Here is a 20,369-nt window from a genome sequence, read left to right on the forward strand (position 1 = left end):
TTTTTATTTAAAATTTCAACATTTTAACTAGTTATTACTTTGTTACTATAGTATTCACTAACATAAGATTAAACATATTTGAATGTAGCAATTTTGAATGAATTAATTTATTACTTTAAACTTTAAAGTTGTCTGAAACTTCGTTTAAACATTATATTATGTTAACACAATGCTTCTCTTTAATCTACGTAGGCACATGAGAGCTTTCACCGTACCTTAGTTTAAAATTAACTGCAGTTAATCTTTTGCTACTAATGTAACTTAAATACGACAGCTGAGTTTATTATAAGTTAAAAATACTTTTAAAAATTAAATACGGAAAAATCCCGATTACCGGTGGTTGGATTATCTGCAGGTTTTTTCACACACACACACACACACACACACACACACACACACACACACACACACATATATATATATATATATGTATATATATATATATATATATATATATATATATATATATATATATATATATATATATATATATGTATATATATGTATATATATATATATATATATATATATATATATATATATATATATATATATATATATATATATATATATATATATATATATATATATATATATATATATATAAGATGTGTACTAATATTATAGTCATTATATGTTTTGAAACTTATGATTGCGTTATTGTTCGTTTTTTGCTTTTACATATCTTTTTTACACGCAATGTTATTTTTTAAGCTATAATTAAAATGTATGCGTGAGTGTTGTTCATATTTTTTAACTATTTATATACACTAGTATCGTTTCTATTCTATTGCTCGGAGTAGCTGCGGTTTTCACTCAAAAGCGGTTACCGGTAGCACCCTATCCCGCGGATAATTGGGAAATTGCTGTATTGCTGAAAAATAAAAAATCCTCAAAGTCTTAGTATTAAACTTTTTTTAAGATATATTTTTTACTTAAGTTATTGGTAGTTTGTTCATGCATGCAAACCTTGTGTATCGTTATCTAAGGTAAACTTGATGTATATAATTTTTTTATTCTATGATTTAGGGTGTAATAATACTACGTTGTTGAAGTTACGTTCGTATTTACACCTATATTTAGCACTAAATCATTAATCAGCAATAACTTTCAAAATGTATGAAACAACACTAAAAACAGGTTAATGGCATTCTGAGATTGTAGCACCTAGACTAATTCACGATTTGGTATTAAATTAAGATACTTAGTTTGAGGATGAAATAAAGAACCTTTCGTAGCAATTAACATACATTTATTAACGTGACGCTGCATTTGAACGTATTGATCAGCGAAGAATTTATGTATTGCAATTGTCATATTTTTCATAGACTTAAATTTTATACGCTGCATTTCTAAAAAATATTTAAAAAAAAAACATATTAAGTAAATATATGACTTTAAGTCAATGATTTTTTTGATACTTTTATAATTAGCAACGTGTGGTTTTAAAATATAAAGCACTTCAAACTTCTTCAGCAATACGACAGTAGACCGTCTTTTTACGCGGCTTCGATTATACGCGGTTTAAGAGTTGACACCTTTATTTTATTTTACGCGGGTGAGTTTCGGTTTTACGCGGATGCAGCAATGCAAACAGATAAAATATTTCCCTCTTTCAAAATCCTAACTCCCAAAGACTTCAGATTACACGTAATAAACTGCATTTTGGCGTGCTAATAATAGAACTTGGGTCACTTGAGACATTTTATGCGTTTGGGTCCAGAGCTCTTTCCAGAAGTTAAATTATTAAATTCACACAGTTCAAAACTCACTGGGAAGAAGAGTTTTAGGAGTGACAAAGGAGGACAAAAGCAACAAGGATACCGACATCGATGACACAGAAACAAAAACGTTAACATTGTAAATTTTGAGCCATTCCTTGGCAATACAAATGAATTTTCTGTTTTGTTAGTGAAGAAAGATTTTATCATAGAAATGATCGTGGATGCGTTAATGCTCTGCAAAGAACTAGTCAAAAATTCTTGACTTCCAAAAGAGTATCATAGCCAGCTCCTTTTTATGAACACTAAATTAATTTGTGTTTTCTTTATGCATGTTGTGCATAGAAATCGATATAAATACAAATTAAACTTATTATACAATTAGTCATCACTAGAATGAAGTATTTTTTTATCTACGGAACCTAACCCTTATTTTAACAGTAATATTAAATCTTAATTTACGCGATTTTGATATACGCGGCATTTCCGAGGAGCGTAACCCCCGCGTAAAACGAGGGTCTACTGTATGTGTTAATATAATAGTAAAAAATAATTTTAAATACTAATTTAAAATTCTGAGAAGCTCATGTAACAGATAAGCGGGAAAAAAGTTAGCTTACACACGCAGACGTTGTGGGGTTTATTGGTATAACGCCATTCCGGTACGGCTTTTGTGAAAAACACATTTTGCAAACAAATAAATATGTTAAGGCATAATTTGATCATGAACTTTCCTTTTAACACCAAGAATTGATTTCATTTCGGTTTCTTCATGTATTACGCGTCCTACAGTTTTTACGGAATTGTCAGGAAGCAGTCAGTTTAAACCTCTGCATGTGAACGCATTTAGTAACACTATTCCTATGTATAGAGTACCGTTTTCTTCCAAATATCACGCAGCTTACAGACGATGAAAAAGTACAGGGGTCATATAAAGTTTTGAGCTGAAAAAGAAAGTTAACTTAAAAAAATATTTAAGATTTAAACTCAAACATATATATATTTTTAAAGTACTGTTCTTACCTCACTAAATTTTTTCGAAATAGGTACAATATTGATTAAAAGCATGTAAGTGGCACTAACATCGAAAACTGGAAATGCCGTTTATGAAAAAAAGAAAAACTCCAAGGGGCTCAACGCTGGGAGTGTTAAGGGTCATCGCCCCCCCCCTCAAACCTTTGGGGCTTTAAAACATATCGCCAATCCTGATGTGACATTTTATATCCATATTAGGACTGGTATTATCAAATATTTACCACTAAGAAGGTAAATTCTGGATGCCCTAATAGTCCCTGGTGCAAAGTTGAAAATCGTTTAAATTAAAATATTTTTAATTTAATTAATTACTTCTTCAATTTAATTTATCAAATTAAAAATATTTTTTAACTTAATAAATTAAATTTAAAAAATAATCGTTAAAAAAGTGGAAATCATTTCGTCCCAGAACTAAGAAAGTCACATGTATAAGGGCATTAACATTGTGAAAAAATATTTAGAGGTAAGAGTTGCAATTTAAAAAAACTAATTTTGAATGAATCTGAAGTATTTTTTCAGTGAATTTATGAGAACTCGATCCAGATAAACATAAAACATATATAAAACATGTGTTTTTTAAGTGAAGATTAGCACGTTTCGTAACTTCTGCTTTCATGTGCACCTATATAACATTTCATCGGTGAGTATAAAACATTGCTTACAATGCTGAAACGTCTAAATACCCGTATGTGCCTGAGATCCAGATTTAGAATCCAAAATCATCGTATGAGAACTCGACCCAGATAATCAAAAAACATATTTTTTTGTGTTATTTAATAGATGATTATCACATTGTGTAACTTATACTTCCATGTGCACCTATATAACATCCATCAGAGAGTGTAACGCATTGCTTACAGTGCAGATATGTATAAACATCCGTGTGGGCCTGAGATCCAGAATCATAATCCAAAATCATCATCGCCGACTCAAGAGATACAGTCTAGTAGATGTATCTCTTAGATGTCTCCTAGATTGAGAAGAGCTGTGACAATGACAGTACTTCCACGATGTACTACCGTACTTGGAGTGACATTATGGGTTAAAAACCAAAGTTTCTGAAAGAGGTTTTACCCAGTCCCAGGTTGCACCCCACCAAAGATAGAATTTTCAAATGCATCCCAAATATATCCCTTAATCGAGTTCAATGTAGTACTTTTATAATTTGTATTTCGCTGTACGTTCGACTATTTTTTAACTAAATCGTGTTTCGTAGATGGAGTGAATCATTTATTATCAAAACTAGCTCAATCCATGAATTTCTAAAATCGGTTTTATTTTAATTAATTGATACTTCTTGGCGGATTCTATCCCAATACAAAACAAAAACCAGTTTTCTTTGAAAAAAAAAAAAAAAAAAAAACTTGTTTGGGAATGCTTTTCGTCTGTAATGTAAAATTTCAAAAGATGGTTTGTGCTGAATTTGCCACTGAATGCCGAAGTTAAAGTATCATTTAAAATTGGAGACTCAAAAAGTATGGGAAATCGACTGAGATAAGTATAAAACGTAATTTTTTGTGTTATTTAAGCAAAGATTAGCACGTTTTGTAACTTCTACTTCCATGTACACCTATATAACAAACATCGGTGAGTATAAGACATTTCTTCCAAGGTTTATTGTTAAAAATGAGTTAATTAGACAGCAGTTTTTAACATAATTCTAGAAATGTTTCCACCACACCTCCTAACAAAATGCAAGTTATACTCACTTAAAATAACAACAAAGTTTTGAAATGATTCAAAGTTTCATTTGATTGGAAAATATTCTGTTAATTCTAATGAAATTTAGAATTGTGTCGCTCAATTTGAATAAAATAGCTGCGATTCGATTAAAAAATGACTTTTGGATTTCGAAAATGTTTCGAGTTTATATGAGCTTAGTGATTTGCATAAATTAAGTATTGCTAAAAGACTTAAGTAGAAAAGCTAAGTATTCGTACTTGGCAAGAGCTTAAATAGCTTTCTTTTAACGAATCTGACCAGGACTTTAAATCTGCAGGATTGCATGTTATGTTAGCAGCTGGTCACAGAAAAGAAAGTAATCAGTTGAAGAATATGTTTCTCATAAGAGAGGAAATTAATTTAAAGGTAATATAAAATTGACATTTTATTGCATCACGGTATTCATAGCTCATCTAAATTAACGATATTCTGTATTATTGCATGAATGTTGCTTCATTTCACGAGAAATTGAAAATGTATAAAAAAAAAGAAATAAATTAATAAAGATGTTAGTACTGCATTTAGAACAAAGAATCGAAATGCGCACTAGAGCTCTACCGGCATAAAAACTGCTGAAAATCTAGGAAACAAATGGCGCCACATGACTTTCTGACCTTTGCTCGTGGCGATCGAGTAACAATGCAGAATTTTTCTGTCTTGTGCGGCAGTATCTGCAGAAATGAGTTTTCGAGATATTTGAAGAAATGATTGGTGGTTTCAATAATAACAATAGGAAAATGTTGGAATTAGACGTTTTTTCGGAGCTTTTTTCAGCGCGAAACCAAATAAGCGAGCTTTGCAATAAAGCTAACGTACAATAGATGACAAAATGCAAAAAAATGAAAAATAAAAAAAATGCAGTTACCGCGCTTTACCTGCACACGGCGCATTCTCCTCCATTTTACATAAAGCTGTTACCAGTTACCACGTTACCAGTATGTTCGATCATCAGTATGCACGATGATCAACAAAATAAATGTCAAAAAAACTATTTTTTTCTAATCCGCTAGTATTCTGTAGAAGAATTTTATGTAGCAATACTAAATTCCTTCACAGCACTCTTACAATAAATATGACTCAGTCAGATGCATCAGTTACAGTGAACTTAAGTGCAGGTAGCAACAATTTTAATAATTTATTACCATTTATTAACTTCATCATATTTACAAATATTAAAAAAGGAAAAAACATCAACTTCAAATCCTACACGTAAACATTGATATTCTAAAGCATCAAAAATATTATTCAAACCTTAATTTTTCTACTCAATTTGTTTTTGTAATAATCGGAAGAACAGATTTTATACAGATCAAAAATGTAAGGTAGACCGGGGCACGTTTACGCATTGGGTACATTTACGCAGAGTCCTTTTTCAAAAAACAGTTATAACTGGAGAACCAACAGTCATAGCAGATGGAATCTGCTCCGTAGCCAATATTCTCACAAGTTTTTGAGCATCAGTCGAACTTCGGTTTAGCAAGCGGATAGAAAAATCTGTTTTCTACCGAGCCGAGTAAATTTTGTGTTGAACGTTTTGAAGCTTATTGTGAATGAATAATACTTTGCTAAAAACAAATAAACACATAAAAAATGGCAGAATTAAACCCTTTTTTGAGAATTGTACTTGTATGGACAGCAAAGTTATTAAAATTTTTTTGCAAGATAAAAATAATTCCAAACTTGCTGATGGGGTACGTTTACGCATTTTCATCGGGGCACATTTTTGCATGTTCTTACTGTGTCTTACTACTCTGTCTTACTTATAAACGGACCTCGGACGCTTTTGTCGCTCTGTACTGTTTCAAACCTTTAGTATTTTCAGGTTATTTAATTTGAAAAATAGCAATTTTGAATTAAGTAAAAGATTCGTATCTTATAGCTTACACTCATCGAATGATGTCTTCATGCTTGTTCAGTTTTTACTGTATACATTATTCAGCCCCTGATACATTTTTTTTTTATTTTAAAGATGGTAAGAAATTACGTTTAAACAGAACCACGTTAGATATCAAAATAATGAAAAGACTAATTAATAATCCAAGTATTGTTTCCAATAAGCCTTCCACATCATCGCATATGGACTACCCCACCTGAGGCACCATTTGAAAAAGTAGGACTATAGCTTAGGAACCAGGAAAGGAAAAAAAGAGGATGCTCACAATCCTAACTGATACTTCGATTAAAAAAGCCCTCAGACAAGAGCAGTTAGAAGCTACAAAGAAAAGAAACAAAATGGGCAGAACAAAACAAAAAGGAGAAATTACTTTAATATTTACAAGTTTCTATTGAAGCAGAAATAGAAGATATCAGAGAAAAAAGTATGAAACCGAAACTTGCCACAGGGAAAAGTTGGTATCTCTGTAAAAAGAAAATTAATGAACGATTCTATTTACGAAGTAGAGAATTGAGCTTGCATCTATTGTTTGAAAGCACACAACCAATCGAAAAAAGGACAAAAGAGGGTTCAATGTCTTAGATGTCAAAACGCAGTCCCAGTACAAGTATGCGAAAAGAATTTAAATCAGCAATAAGTCCTATGATTTTAGTTTAGCCTATAAAATGATCTTTCATTAATTATTTGTCATTTTCTTATTTTTAAAGTGTTTTAAGACAAATAAAATATTTAAATTTGGTTAAATACCAATTTCACTTACTATTTGGCATAATTTTTAATATGCGTGAACGTGCCTCACTCGATGCGTAAACTTGCCTCGTGTTCTGGGTAAGTTTACGCAACCGACTTAGACTCGAAAAACATTTTTTTTTTATAGTTAAAAACACAAGCTGAGCAACAACTGAATATATAATTTTTGACTTCATTAACTGCTTCATAAGACCACAATATCTAAAATTTCCTAGGTTCAAACATAAAAATTAGATAACTCATTCACTGTAAAAACGATTCAGAAACGTTCCTGGAAAATAATGGGCAGCTGATGTGCCCAATTTCTTCCAGTAACATATCTTGGAAAAATCAGGAACGCTTTCTTCTAAAAGTCAGTAACCTTTCTGAAATTAACCTTGAAAGTTTATGAAGACGTGCGAAATTTCCCCTGTTAAAGCCAGTCATGTCTCTAGAACCTTCTAGAAAAATTAAGTAGGTTTAGTGTAAATGATTAGAACCTTCCTAATTTACCAAGAAGGCTCCATAAAAATCAGAGCGACCACGGCCAAAGCTATGCAAGCAGGAACCAAGCAAATCTCTTGCCTGCAACTCCTGCCTCGCAAAGCTGTAGCTATCCATTGACTTTTTCGCTCTCACGGGAGCTTAGTCAACATGGTCAGCCCGTAAGCAACCCTAGGCCGATACACTTACTAAACACGCTCATTCAATTTTTAAACTGGTAGCTAAAAATATTTTCCACAACAGTGAAAAATCTGCTCGCGTGCAATTTGTAGCAATTCAGGAAGCGTTTTTGTGAAAATACTTGTTTTTACGGGGAAATAGGTGGAAACGTCTGAAATCCCGAGACGTTCCACGGAAATAACCAGTAACGTTTCGGAATTTTTTTACAGTGTTGAAAAAAATCCTCCCAAATGTGCCCTGGACTACCCTACTTCTATAATGAGGGGGGAAAACTTTTGTCCTCTAAAATGCAACGAACTCCAGACATTTTCGAATGTGTTTTGAAGTCAAACAAGAGGGCGTTGATATTAAAAACAAACCATGCAACTTCAAGTTATTTCGTAAGTGTTTTGCTCTTTTTTTTCTTTTATTCAATCAAAATTCGCTACGAAAGATATTTTCAGATTTTCTATGTTCTGAAGAAAATTTATCTTAGTGAAATAGGTAAATAATAATTTAGAATTTCATTTGAAATTGTTTGAATGCTTTTGAAGAAAGAACTACTTTTTTCCTAGTTAAATTCCACAAAAAAATGTACATTGAATTATATTGAGCGACGGCTAAAATTTTCTAGATTGCATTGAATTTTAAAGGGCAAAATTTTAACCAGAAGTTATAAGAAAATTTGATCCCTAACACAAATACTACTGCAAATACGAGATGTGAACGAAGAAATCCTTTAAAGTAATGAAACTTACTTGCTTCATACAAAAAGGTAACCTACTATGGATTTGGCCGGGAATGTTAATTTTACTAAAAACTTAGTATAGCATTTAAAAAAAAACGAAAAATTAATTCTAATTTTGACATCTGGAATTCAAATTATGTTTTTCGCAATCACGTGGGTGCGTGTGTATGTAGGCGTGTGTTTGTCTGTGTGTAGGCATGAGTGCGTGTGTATGTGTGTAGGTGTGTGAATGTAAGTGTGTGTGTGAGTGTAGGTGTGTGTGTTTAGGTGTGTGTATGTGTGTGTGTATGTGTGCGTAGGTGTGTGTATGTGTGTGTATGTGTGCGTAGGTGTGTGTATGTGTGTGTAGGTGTGGGTGTGTTATGTGTGTGTCTGCGTATGTGTGTGAATGTGTGCGTGTGTGTATGTGTGTGTAGACGTGTATATGTATGCGAGTGTGTGTAGGATATGGACGCAACGTGGAGAAGGTTTTCGCTATAGGAGCAGCATCGTGAGGCCGGTCGACGGTGGTGCAATATTATTGTGCACGCGCGTTGCGATGGAAATTGTAAGCCACTGGAAATTGTAAGCACCCAAGTGACGAATTTAGGAATATCTCTGCTTTCTATAGTATAGGTTGCTTATTCAGAAACTTTTATAGCCGGCAAACCTAGCGCCATCTAGTGGATCCATGGTTCAATGTTGCAAACAAGATTACTTTGGAGCCTTCCAAAACAACCAATCATCTTCATTCGGTTTTTCGATTGATGATTGTGATTTTGATGTCGAATAAGTTAGATATTCGTTTCGAAAAAAAAAAGATAAATTAATTTGAATTATAACTCATTGAATTCAAATTATGTTTTTCGTAATCACGAGTGTGTGTGTGTGTGCGTGTGTATGTAGGGGTGTGTGTTTGTGTCCCGGTATGAGTGTGTGGGTATGTGTGTGTATGTGTATGTATGCACGTGTGTTTGTGTAGTGTGCAGGTATGATTGTGTTTATGTGAGTGTGTAGGTGTCTGTATGTATGCGCGTGTGTTTATGTTTGTATGCAAGCATGAGTATGTGTTTATGTGTGTGTAGGTGTGTGTATGTATGCATGTGTGTGTAGGACATAGACGCAACCTGGATACTTTACTCGCTAGAGGAGCAGCATCGGGAGGCCGGTCGACCCTGGTGCTGCAGAGGGAGGTGTGGGAAAATAAAATCATAGGAATTCAAAACAGTCAAATGAGAAAAATAAACAACTGATTGCTCAAAAAAAAAAAAAAATCACATGACTTCCTTTTACTACAATTTAATGTAAAAAAAAAACAGAAAAATCGCCAAATTTGTCGCAAAGTTGATGACAAAACTTGGCGACCAAAAGACTGGCGACATATCGCCAAGTGTCCAACAAATTATATCACTACTTGAGTTTACATCGAAATTAACAATGATTTCCCCCCAAAAAAGAGACAAAAGACCCCCTTAGAAACATCCGAATGCAACCAAAAGAGAAGGTGCACAACTAGACTCCACTAGAAGTCTACGTAACAAATTTCAACTTTCTTGGACATGCCATTTTTGAGTTATGCGAGATACATACACATATACGCATATACGCACATACATACGTGCATACGGACGTCACGAAAAAATTCGTTGTAATTAAGTCGTGGGTCATCAAAATGGATTTTTCGGGTGTCTGTACGTTTCTAGGCATATATCCACGTGTGGTCGGGTCGAAAAAAAAACTCATCATTCATTCCGGGGTGAAAAAATGGAAATTAAGGCCGATTTTTGATTGAAAATTTTTTCGCGAATACAATACTTCCTTTTTTGTAAAAGGAAGTAAAAATGAAAACTCATGGTATGATTCTCAGTAGTCATTTTTCTATAGGTTATGCTTTGTTATGTGACCGGTTTGCCACTGGAGTTATCACTTCCTGTGACCTGCTCTATCATTTGATATGCCATAGATAGAGCATATCTGGAATCGCTCGCATAAGTTAGACAATTATGACTTAGATCGAATTACTGAGAAACAGGAAGACGCAAAACATTCTACGACACTTCTGTGCCTCCACGCAGCAAGTTTCAACTCGTGACCCAACAGAGTACTAAAACTGCCATTTATTTTTATTTTTACTGTAATAAATAAAGGTTTTGATTTGATTTTAAAGTACTAAGATATTAGTAAGTTTTACCAATATCAATGATGTACTTATGTTGGTATATATTAATTTCGGGCATTGTTTAAAATCTTCAAGAAGAAGAACATTATTGACTCAAGTATGCAAAATAGTTTCATTATATAAGAAGAGGCATTTCTGTGCTTTGTTTGGGTTTTGAGATTCTGAATTGCTGGTATGCTGCCTTTTATTTACGCTGTAGTTGTTTTTAATAAATAGGTTACTGTTGTATAAATGTTTGACGTTTTTTTTTAAACGACGAAGTTGCAACTCTGCTATGTTGGAAATTTTTCCAACAACTTAAGTACGCAAAACATCGTTTCATTCTGATGACTCTTGCTTTGTCAGGTACTATGGCGAGGAACTTTCCGTTGTAAATTAATTAAATTCGTTGAGAAAAACATTAAACTTTTCATCACAGGCTCATTTTTCTTGCTGTACACCGCAGTCATTTACTCGAAATTTACCCAAGTTTAGTGTCAGCGGCACTTTCCATCGCACACAAAACTAGAAAGATCCTACGCTTGCCTCAAATAATGAATTCCGAAACCCCTAGCTGTTGGCTCTCCTGTAGTCAATATTACATCCAGAAGGTCTATTTCACATAGGTCATTACTCATGTAAATGAGATGAGCCAGTAAGAACTAGGATGCGACTATGGTGTTACAAATGTAATCAATTCACTTCTTTCGACCCCTTAAGCGTGCAAAATCTAATCAAATCAATAGATTAATCAAATCAATTTTCTTTCAACTCTTTTCCCTTGGTTGATACATTGTTGTGAATTTTCGTGTTTTATGCTCTTAAGTTAACTAAGAAAAATGTCAATGTTGAAAATTTGTGAAACAGTTTTTTTTTCTTCTTTCTTACTTCCTTTTACAAAAAAGGAAGTATTGTATTCGCGAAAAAATTTTCAACCAAAAATCGGCCTTAATTTCTATTTTGCTCATCCCCAAATGAATGTTGAGTTTTTTTTTTCAACCCGACCACACGTTGATATGTGCCTAGGAACGTACAGACACCCGAAATATCCATTTTGACGATCCCCGAGTTAATTACAACGAGTTTTCTCGTGACGTCTGTATGTTCGTATGTATGTGCGTATGTGCGTACGTGTGTACGTGTGTATGTATGTCGCATAGCTCAAGAACGGAATGTCCTAGAAAGTTGATATTTGGTACGTAGACTCTTAGTGGGGTCTAGTTGTGCACCTTCCTTTTTGATTGCATTTGTATGCTCGAAAGGGGTTCTTTTGCTCCTTTTTGGGGGGAAATCATTGTTAATTTCGATGTAAACTCAAGAGGTGTTATAATTTGGCGGACACTTGGTGATATATCGCCAGCCTTTTGGTCGCCAAGTTTTGTCGCCAACTTGGCGACAAATTTGGCGATTTTTTTTAATTTTTTTTTTTAATCTAGTTTCAATTTGACCACTGTTGGTGATATTTAGAGAGTAAACCATTGAATCATATTAAAACTGCCAATAATGGGAAAATGACATTAAATTGGAGTAAAAGGAAGTCATGTGATGCACACATCAGCTCGTTTTTTAAGTGGCACATGTGTAAACAATATTACTCGTTAATCAGAGAAAAAGATGTGACCGACAAATCACGTCCACAGTACGAACAAATCATACTTTTTAAAATGCAAGAAAATTTTATAGAAAAATTATACTTAATATTTTGATACATAGTGGTTGCATACGAGGTCTGTCCATCAAATATGCGAACTCATGCAAGCTAGCGACCATGACGCGGTCGATAGTCCCGCTCACGGGCGGCGCTAGCTGCCTTAAAACCGTTTACCCGCCAATGTTCCAAAAATGGAACATCATATTTAAGTGAAAATTTTCCCAAGAAATAACGTTAAAATAAACAAGTTTTTTTTATCACAGTTTAGTCTTATTTCAAAGTATTTTTTGGTTTCCTGCTTGATTGTTTATATGTTTTAAATTATTTATTGCGATTTTTCAAAGATGAGTGTTTTTTTAGCTTTTTGCAACTTTTTCTTATAAAATTTACCAAAAATTGGCTTTTTCAGAAAACGTGATGATATTTATTATAGTTGTGAAAAATACTTCAATGTATGATTTTAAAATGCTTATAGAAATGCACAATGATATTTCCGAAAGGTGTACCCCTTCAAAATAGCATGTTCCAATTTTGGAACATTGGCGTTTTAGGGAGTCAAATTTCCAAGAAGTAAATCGTTCGACTTCAAAGGGGAAATTTCATTTTTTGTAATATGTTTCTTTTTTTTTCTAATTTTGAATGTACTCTGATGTAGATGTTGGCAAAACCAATTAAGTTTATATTTTGAAAGGATATGACGTTTCGTTTCGTTAGCAAAGAAAATAATAACAGTCTTCTGTTTGACGGACTATATGGCGACGAATCCACACCTGCTCGGAAAGCTACATTGTTACGTGATAATAAAAAATAATATTAGTGAGCGTTTTATTCTTCATATTTTAAATGCAGTTCAATAATTTGCTTGCTTTGTTTTCGAGCGAAACGAAATTCTGTTTGATGTATACCAACTGTTCATAAATGTTAAAAAGTGTTTACAAGATTTCTTACTATAGAACAAGCTGTGGCTTATTTAGAGACATTGTCAGATTCGGATTTGCCAGATGTAGATATATGCCAATTACCCCCTGATGAACCAGGAAATATCACTGAGGAAGAATAGATGTTGACAGAGATGAAATCCTACAATTTTTTGGTTTGCTGCTATTGAGTGGGTACCATTCTGTACCTTCTGAAGATATGTATTGGAGCAGTGCAGAAGATACATCTGTGATAATTGTACCAACAGTTATGCCTCAAAATCGTTTTCGAAAAATAAAAAACAACTTTCATTTGATGGACAACCATGAATTAAAACAAAATGACAAACTAAGAAAAGTATACCCTATTTACGAAGAATTGTGTAAAAACCTTCAACAATTTGGTATATTTCATGAAAAATTGTGCATAGATGAATCTATGGTTCCCTACTACGGTCGGCATTCATGTAAAATGTTTATTAGATGAAAACCAATAAGATTCGGCTTCAAAATTTGGATGTTGTGCTCTTCAAGTGGATACTCATATTCGATGGAGATTTATTCAGGCAAAAAAGAAGGATCCCCTGATGTGCAATTAGGATCCAGAGTTGTAAATGATCTATTATCAGTTTTGACTGACACGTCTAAGCATGAAGTATACTTTGATAACTTTTTTACATCATATGACTTAATTTCTCAGCTATCAAAAAAGGTGTACGAGCAACAGGAACAATTCGTGAAAACCGAACTGGCCATTGTCCACTGAAATCTAAAAAAACCCCTTTCTAAAGAAGATCGAGGAAATTTTGATTATCGATCTGATGGATCAGTGTACCTGTGAAGCTGGAATGATAATGCAGTGGTTACATAAGCATCTAATTTTTATACACATGAGTCACTTGCATCTGTAAAATGTTACTCAAATGCGCAGAAATGCAAGATAGATGTGCCACAACCTCATTTTATCAAGAATGCAATTCTTCCTTTCATATCATGGGCATTAGATATTTCTGTATTGGATTTTCTGAATTCTGATATGTGCATAAATGCAATTTAAAATATTATTTTTAAAGTATTAATTTATTAGTTTAAAATATTAATTTATAAAGTATGGTAAGATAAAAACCGCATTCAAAACCTCTTAGTTTAAAAAAATTATCTGAAAAAAAAACTTCATGCAAAGCGCCAATGTTCCAAAAATGGAACACACTGAAAAACATAGTAAAAAAAATTTTCTGGAAATTTTATTTTATTTCTGTATTTACTAGACATAAATAGATATAATTTCAAAAAATTACTCAAATTTGATCATTCGTCAATAGTTCGGCGGTTAAACCCAATGAGAATTCAAGGCTTGGCGAATCGTCTAAAACGCGGATAGTAAAGTTAACAGCAAATGTATCAAGAAATTTAAACAAATATTTTCTTTATATATATATATATATATACATATATATTCACACAAGCAGTCAAAATGGAAAACGAAAAAGGTGAACCCAGGACCAACACTTTATCAAGGGGGGGGGGATTGGTCCTAAAGTTCACAATCCCCCCCTCCTCTTGCTAGACAGAAAGTGCCTTGTGAACTTTAGGACCAATCCCCCCCCCCCCCCTTGATAAAGTGTTGGTCCTGGGTTCACCTTTTTCATTTTCCATTTTGATGTTTTCGCTTTTTTCATTTGCTTTTTTCATTTGTATTTTGACTGTTTGTGTGAATATGTTTGTACTGTTTTTGTTTCTATCAGCTTTGCGCTGGCATTACGGTACACTTATGTATTTATTCTTTCAGTTTTTTTAATGTCGTTGATTTTTCAATTTCTTTGAATTTCTATTTTAAATTTGTCTTAAAGTGTATCTGTTGTTATATATATAAATGATTAGTTTGAATACTTTTTCTTTTTTTCTGTTTTGCCTCGTACCTGTTGCAAAGTTTCTCTTTACGTGGTATACAGTTCCACTTATTTTTGCCATTCATGTTTCCAATTTTATGATTCGATCGATTGGTTAAAAGCCTATTTTATTTTTTCAAATTGTTTATTGATTGACCTTGTCGTTTTTGTCCAAGAAAAGTACTTCCCGCAAAACATTACAAAAAAAAAAAAAAAAAAAACTTATATATTTCAGGTAAACAGAATAAGAAATACATGACTAACAATAAGAAAGTTTTGGCGACTCTTCTTTTGAAGATTGCTCAACTTATGAAGGGACTTCACCCCAACTAGTGAAGTTCTTTGAATCTAAATTAAATCGGCCTCAAGTCTGTTTTTTGTAAATTTGATTTATATCTGTTCTCCTAAAGTTACATCTTAAAATGAGTATGAATTCCAAATGTATTAATCATAATTTGAAATCAGTCATACCCCTTACCTGTTGTAGTTTTTGTAACAAAAAAGTGTTTCCCTTAATCATTCTGTTTTTATCTTTTTTTTTTGTTTTTAAGTACTGATGTTTTTCAATAACTTTAGTTTGATGTGCAAGTAGAACTTCTCAGAGTTACAAAAAGATCCGTTAACAGAAAACTTGTCCAAAAAGTGTTATTCTATCCGAACGTCGCTTTTTCATTTGTGTTTTACTTCAGGAACTACTTTTTATAGTGAAGGGAGGTTTATTCATTTTTCGAAACACGTGTTTGTAATGCTTATTTATCTTTGTTCATCTTTAAAGTTGGTTACTACGACTCTAAAAATGACATTTTTAGAGGAACCTATTTGTACATATAAGGATTGTAGCAGAACACAATCTTTCTACAATACGTCATGAATTGCATAACGCTCCGCTATCATATCTTTAAAATTCTTAAAGATATTCTTCAAAGTAAAGCAGAATTTCTCGTAACAATCCCAAGACCTAAATATATGTAGATTAAATCCTCAAAGTTTCAGTTTAGAGATGGGAGAATCATAAATAGCTTGTCCGCAAAAATCAGCTGAAGCTACGGATCGCATGTAATCATTCTTAATGAAATATCGCAGTGTCTGAAGGCATCTATTTTCCGAATGCATGTATGACAGGCAGGAAGGATGCGGAAGATCAAACATCCCTATTCTCACCCTAAACCTCACTTTCTTGCGCACGAAGGGATTTTCTCTTAAACTGATGTCTCTATGCCAAAAGCGTCAAGGTCTTTAAAGACAGTTGACACCTCAAATTTTTAGAAACGTGATCCATAGCGTTATAACCCAGCTAAAAATCAAAACAGCATTAGCATAAGCTTCAGAAAAGCTTTTTATTCTTACTAATCATATGAAATTTTTCTTTTTGTAAAGCCTTCTTACATAAGAGAGTGCGTCCCTAGAGGAAAACTTTCAAACAAATTCCGATCATTATTTCTGACGGTGAGCAGTTTAACTTGAACCATCGTCATTTCTATCGAAGAAAAGGAAGCCACACATTTTGTATTTTGCTTAAAAGTAAGTAACTTGGACTTAAAATTATCTTTTCAAATGATTCAAAGAAATTATTTAAAAAAAAAGCGTTATTTTTTGGATTTTTTTTAAACCATCAAATGATTTTACAAAACAGATTCCAAGAACAAACACAAATAAATAAATAAATAAACTAAAATAACTTTAAAAAATCTGTCCGTATGTGAAAACCTACTGACATCAGTATACGCTCAGCTTCCCAGAAGTCACTTCAAGTAAGACTATTTATGAAAAGAGGTAAGGTTTTTATATTTTTATCAATGGCATTAGAAAATTGACCCCAAAAGCTGGCCAAGAGTCGTTGTCTCATCTAAAGCTTAACAGTACTCTCATAGTTTGTGGATTGGACATTATTGCATATATGATGATTGATTCTTACTCCTCTGCTGGAGTATTAAGCAGTAAGTTATCTTCCCAATCAATGGCTTTTTAAAACTACATACAATACGTCGACAGCCCGTTTATCCTATCCAGAGAATGCAGTTTAGCCCTCGTCAGGACTCATCAATCGAGAACTGGGAATAACAGAGCTGGAGGCAGATGTGATATAATTGAAGCTGAGAATGCCAACAACTGGTAGATACCGCCCGGGGGGGGGGGGGACTTACTGCTTAATACCCAAATTGTGCCTTCAATTTATGCGTCAAACCGCGCCATGTCTGCAGAAACTCGCTGGAAAGATGAATTTACTTTATCTTAATATATAAAAATCTTCTGTGCGTACGTTTGTCACCATAAGGCTTTTAAACGGCTGGACCGATTTCGATCAAATTTTTTGTGTGTGATTAAGTTGTAGCAAGCATGGTTTCGAAGAGCGATGGATCGAATCGGAAACGTTTTTGTTAATTAATTAATTAATTAAAACATTGGATGGTTATATCTCCCAAATGATTAATATTTATTTTAACCTATTGTTGAGCGAGAACTGAAATAAATATTTAACCCGTTGCCAAATGATAATAAGAAGGCCAGCTCTGCTTTTTGAAATGAAATTTCCTACTGTGATATGTCAGTTGAAAATAGATAAAACGTAGAGAGAGCGAGAGTGAAGCCTTCATTTCTTGAAAGCAACGATTTTAGGTCTCGAGATATATTTTAAAGTCAAGTACTGGAAGGTTCACGCAAAACGTGTGTTCTGTCGTCGTAGTTGAACCATGTGACCGGATCGGTGCTTTAGGTTTTTCTAGCTAAATCATCAGAAAGTACCGTACCTAGCAACATTTGTTTCTCGGCTGAAATCCATCTGAGTTGTGGCACCAATGTCAAGAAGACTTTAAGGATTATCTAAATAATCAGTACATTATTGAAGGAAAAGATGGTGGAATTTAAAGACGAAACAAATTTTATTTTCGTCCAGATAAATTACAACATGGAAGTTCTGTACAAAAAAGATCAGTGCAGTGGAAGATCTTTATCTTTGGCAGTAAAAACAAATTAGGCAATATATGAAGTTTTAAATGTTTTCGTTCAAGAAGATTGGACTGCTAATTGGTTGGAGTTGGCTTCGCTCACTGATCCGCTGGATTACAGTAACGTGGTGGCTTGGCGACTTTGGCTATAAACAAAAGAGTTGCGTGATCATTTGTTTAAAATTTAAGGCTACTGTTAATGTAATTTATTGTATTTTTGTTTATTTGGAGAAATATTTCAAATTGCACAGAATTGTTTTTCGTTTTTAAAGAGTTTTTAGTCATTTTAGTTGAAGAATGTTTATTTTAGATAGGGAGGGGGGGGGGAGAGACGAGTGATTTTCGCTTATTTAGAGAAGTGCTTTACCTCTCACAATTTTTTAAACGATAGCCTTTCGATTGTTTAATTCTTTTTCATGTGGGGGATGATGCAGCGAGATTTTCCGTTTGCTCTAAATGGGTAATTACTTTTTTACACTTAATATTTGAGGACGCTTTTTATCCTTTGAGTATGGCTGCATTAACAAACCATCAAGTACAGGAGAAAAACAGTTAATAAAACCACTGCTCAGTGGGCATTAGATAAATCAAGTTGTAATAAATGTACGCATTCTGACATCAAGCAACTTAACACATTTTCCTTTTACTTATTTTTTTCAACAAAACGGTTCAAACACTTGGTAGTTTACTGATATTTTTTAACTTTCCAATTTACAAAGTTTGAACAGAACAACGTTTTTCAGGTCCTCTAGTCTAGTATGATATCTTCTTATTGCCCAGAGTCGTACTTTATTACACAATTTAGTACAGTTTGAGTAGGCATTTGAGTTTTTTTTTTTTTTTTAATTTCTGAACTAAATGTTTCTGTTATATTTTCTTGAACAGAGAGGATCATCAAACTAAGCTTATTGTTGGTAAATCTCAGACAAACATGAATTTTCTAACAGTCTCACACACTTGTCGCCAGACGACAACGAACTACGTACATCAATATTCAAAAACAGCAGGTTTGAAGGTTTCGTCAAAACCATAGGCCATATTGAATTTTTTAAACGCCACTCTAAATTTCATATATTAAAAAAAAATCCCCCTCATAAAAAAACTATTAAATAGCATTCCAGTAAACAATAGAAGAAATTTCGAACAGAAAAATATGTTTTGCGCCTGTTCCCATTTGGGAACATTGGCTGTTACATGAAGGCTTTTAATGGATTGCGCTTAACGCTCTTAACCATAATTTTGTACAAAAATAGTTGATATAATGAACAATATTGTTCACATACATATGAAATGGTAAATAGTTTATGATAAAATTAAAAAAGAAAAACATAAAAAATCAAAATTTTTATATATTTATTGATTCAAAATTAAATGTATGAAATCACAAATAACTATATGAGAAAATTTTTCTAAATTAACAGTTTATAACTAACAAAAACAGTAATTTTTCATACATAATATTTTTTGAAGAGCAAATTGCCTTCCTTAAGATGTTCTTTTTTTATTATTGAATACCATTCATAAGTTCACTTCTATACCTGAAACTCGAAAAAAAAAAAGTTTGTTTTTGTGAATTTTTGGGGAAAACAGTTATTGTAAAGGATAAAAATTTTCCTTCAGAAAAACAAGTCTACTTTTGATTTACAAAAATGGGAAACAATCGAATCTCATAATAATTATTTAAAACATTTTCTTTTTATTTGAAAGTTGGCGTCAAAAAGGTTAAAATTATCTTAGTGGAAGTTCAATCCTCTCAAAAACAAAGAATGACCTGCCTTCTTTTAAACGCAACGACTACACCTATCAACAAAACAACAAAATTATTAAGAATTCATTTCATAAATGGTTCTTGCTGGTATAAAAAGATCCAGCGTTTCCTTTCGTAATTCAAAATCAACTGTTATGAAAAAGTATTCGAAGTTCAGCAAAAAGGTTGCAGTAATAAAGGTGATATTTCCTCTCTCGAAAAGAAAGGAAACGGGAGATTTAACGGTCGTAAAAACGCAAGAGAAAACGCAATTCTGGAAGTGTGACAGAAATAAAAAGAAAACAGTTTCCATCTTTTTTGTTGATTTTCGTCTACGAATGTGGCTGTTCATTAGTTGAAGGTACTATTTCTAGAGACCGTTTATCTTTCTTCAGAGTTTTGTTGTCAGAAGTTACAGGTACGGGAGGTTACACTATATTTACACATTGTACAGTCATAGAAAAAAAAAAACGAAACACTCGATCGTATTCAAAGACTATTGACACTAGAGACACGTGTGAGGTGTCATTGTTTCAGGAATAAAAAGTTCTACATAATTATGTTAAAAAAT

Source organism: Uloborus diversus, chromosome 3, assembly GCF_026930045.1.
Source record: "Uloborus diversus isolate 005 chromosome 3, Udiv.v.3.1, whole genome shotgun sequence".
Taxonomy (NCBI): Eukaryota; Metazoa; Arthropoda; class Arachnida; order Araneae; family Uloboridae; genus Uloborus; species Uloborus diversus.